The sequence below is a fragment of the Lissotriton helveticus genome, chromosome 6 (assembly GCF_964261635.1).
Source record: "Lissotriton helveticus chromosome 6, aLisHel1.1, whole genome shotgun sequence".
Classification (NCBI taxonomy): domain Eukaryota; kingdom Metazoa; phylum Chordata; class Amphibia; order Caudata; family Salamandridae; genus Lissotriton; species Lissotriton helveticus.
In genome coordinates this window covers 21,743,092-21,747,011 of record NC_136067.1, presented here as the reverse complement: position 1 = coordinate 21,747,011, position 3,920 = coordinate 21,743,092, and positions in this window count along the sequence as shown.

Here is a 3,920-nt window from a genome sequence, read left to right as displayed (position 1 = left end):
AGGATGAGATCCATTTACACAACAATCTGCATTTTAATATTGATGGCATCAATATGAGAGATGGTGTACATTTCAAAAATGAGGGTAACAGAGTCTTCCTCAACAACTGTAAACTCTTCATCACTACTCACTTGTAGGTACCAAAATTGCCCAATAAACACAAGGGATCTTTTTAGAGCCACCCAAGGTATAAACACATAAGCTTGATGTCTATCCAAATTTTTTTTTTGCTTGCAGTCGCCTACCCAGCGTGTTTTGGAGTCACTCACCCAATACATTCACACCAGGGCAATGCTGGGAGTCATGCACCCAACGCGTTTACACCAGGGGGCTACACAGCGCGTTTTGTAGTCACACACCCATTGCATTCATACCAGAGGGGCGCATTGGGAGTCGCACACCCAACGGGTGCGTACCAGGGGGCCACGCTGAGCATCACGCTGGGTGCGCGACTCTGTAATAGCAAACAGCAGTATCCCGGGGTGGTCACCCCAATACAATGCAGGAGCCAGCCCTGGGGGGTGGTGGTCCCCAGGGACCTCAAGGGCTCCAGTAAGGGGGCAGCATGGCCCATCTCCCACAATATACAAAGCCCCGGGGATGGTGTTCCCTGGGTCCCAGGGGTCTATCACGTACCCCCCAAATTTTACTATTTAGTGCCCTAGGGAGGTGGTGGTCCCTGAGGCATGAGGTGGGACTTGAACCCTCCACACAATTGAAAAAAATATATATATACGTAAAATGAAGCCCCGAGGTGGCATCCCCGGGGCTGCGGGGGGCTGTGAGCCCCCGCATATATTGTTATAAAGCCCCAGGGGGTGGCAGTACCCAGGGCTTAGGGGGACTTTGAGCCCCCACCCATGTATTTTATACTCCTGAGGGGTGGTGGTCCCTGGGGCTGGGGGCCCCTCTCATGTTAAATATTTTTGCCCCCAGGATTTGACCTCCCCAGGGCTCGTTATGAAAGTATTAAAGAAGCATGGGTTTCTTTTTTTTTGTGACGGCCGGATCAGCGCAAATTTTTTTGGAGACGCCCTGAGCAGGCCTAGGGGGTCAGGGTCTTTCTACCCTGCCCCCTTTTTGCATTTTGTGTACTTTTTTGGGGGATTTCATGTGCCTCGGTAGGAGGCACAAGAAAGCAGAGGAAAAAAACACACAAACCATAAAAAGGGGACAGGATAGAAACACCTGACCCCCTAGGCCTGCTTAGGGTGTACTCCAAGGACACCCAGGGCCAAAAAATAATTATTCATTTTTCATTTTTTAAAATGTACTATCCCCGCTCCAGTCAGTGCACCAGTAGGAAAAGTGTTCTATTGCAGATGGGTAAAATGAACTATTCCCACTCCAGTCAGTGCATTAGTAGGGAAAGTGTTGGATTGCAGGGTGGTACAATGTACTACTCCCACCTCAGTCACTGCAACATTGTAGAAAATAAAAATATCTTAAATATAAAAATAATTTTAATAAAAGTAAAAACATTCAAACATATGTTAAATACAAAATAGCGATATCTTTAATATTTTAAGATATTTCAAGATTTACTTGCAAAATTACTTGCAAAATTAACAAAAATTAACAAAAATAAATCTAAATCCATTAAACTAATTAGCTTCCCACCTTTTATCCATATAAAATCCACAACCCCAACCTAATATTAAACTAAAAAACAGAGGTAATATCACAATTGAATTAATTCATTTACAAGTTTCACAAGTAATTAACAAACACAATAAAATAGTTTACTCTCCACCCTTTACCCCTGTAAACCCTACAATCCAAACCTAAAAAACATTGAATAAAACAATTAATAAAATTAATGATCAAAGAATTAATTAACACGTAGTGATATTTGGTTCTTAATTATTAAAAAAATAAATTACTTTCCACCCTGTACCTTTATATACCCCACAACCTTCACCTAAAAACGTAATTACACAAAATAACATAATTAAGTATCAATTAAGTAATTATTAATTAACAATTAATTAATAATAAATTAAAAATAAATTACTTCCCACCTTTAACCCCTATTACTTATAGCTAAACAAAATATTACACAATTAACATAATTATTGTTAATTAGTTGATTATTATTCATTAAGAACTAATGAATAATATATTAAAAACTGAATTACTTTCTACCCTATCCTCCGATAGCTCTTAATTCATCATTATTAATTAACAACTACTTATTAATAAATAACCTCCCACTCAATACCCCCAATAAACCCACAACCCATTATAGAACAAAAAACACAAAGGTAAATTAAATCTCATATCTACTAAAAACTGATATTGTATGAAACATAAACAATATTTAAACAAAAAATAATGTCACATACATTTAAAATATATACTCAAAAACATAACAATAATTAAAAAAAGAAATTTTAAACAACTATATTCTTGACAACGATATTCTTGCTCTCAATATTTCCATTCAACAATATTTTTCACTCAATATTATTGTAGTTTGAATTTTTTTTCCCAATGTTCTGTCTCATCACCATTTAGAGTAAGGGTGTTTGGAATGTGCGTAGTCGCACTACGCAAAGCTCTACGAAACGGTAAACAATCTCCGCGAGCACGCAAAAGTTCAGCGAACATGCAGAATTGCTTGTTCCACCCATATGCAATGCTTTTTTCCTGTTCGTGAATGCTATTTGCTCAGGGAGTAATATCTCACAAACACTCATTTTGAAAGCGCGAGCAAGCGAAAAATTTTGCGAAGTCGTGGATCACAGAATTGTTGGCGATACCGCATTCTCCGCGGAACGTGAAATTACCCAAATTACCCGCGAACTGAACAGAATTTTTCAGCCAGACCTAATTTAGAGATACTTACTGAGCCAGTGATTAGAATGGGAAAAGGTGATCAGAGCTCTGGAAATGGAAAAGTTTGAGATATCTGAGTTTAGGAGACAAGCCTTAGGGTTGGACTTCACTTACCAGTGTCTTGGGTAAGGGAGAGTAGAGACCACAGAGCATCTCAGAGTATCAGAGAACTGGGGATCTTCATTATAGTCCTGTACATGAGCCTTGGAGTGGGATTCCAGAGGGGTGAGTGGAGGGTACAGACTGAATTGGGTCTGAGGTAATCACAGCCTCAAGCATGTGGTGACCATCTAACATTATCAAAGAGATGAGCCTGAATGTGGGACCTAGAGTAAACAGAGTGTGACAGGTTGAAGGGAGTTCGGGACATTTAGAACAGCAGTCTGAGAATACTGAAGAAACAGATTGTAGGATTCATTCCAGATCCAAGTGAATAGAGACTCCAGAACTGAGGAAGTGATCAGAATATACTAACCTAAGCAAGGGAACCAATGCAGATATATGGAATTTGATCAAGAGTGGAAGGCGTTGGAAAACTTATAGGAAGAAGTTGGACGATTTAGAGGTATTCAACTCCCTTCATATTCCTTCCCACGTCTGTCTCCATGCGGGGAAGCTTTGCTATTTCTTCTGTTTGTCACCAGGGTCGTTTAATCTCAGATGTCTTCCTGATGCACTATCCGGAATCTTGACTCATTTTATCATTCTCAAACTTTACTATCCTATTCTATTCTATTTTCTTCGCCTGGTTTCTGTTTCTCAGCACACAAGTCCATGTACATTTACAAAGACTAGATGGTATCCGATCAAAAGACATGGTTAATTATTGCCACCAAACCATTGTCAGGAATGGCTCAGGTCAAAGCAGGCAGAAGTAGGAGAACCAAGCTCCCTAAGGCTACTCCTCACTATTGGCACAATAGTTCTATTAATGAAGCTGATGTTGTTGTTGCACTAATATTCTCTGTCGTGACCATGTACCTTTTTTGAACTCATGCCTTCCAAAGCAGGGTAACATGGAATTCATTAAGTTTCTTTTCCTCCCCAGGAAGACACTAGATCACCAAAGATCTGTGGAAACC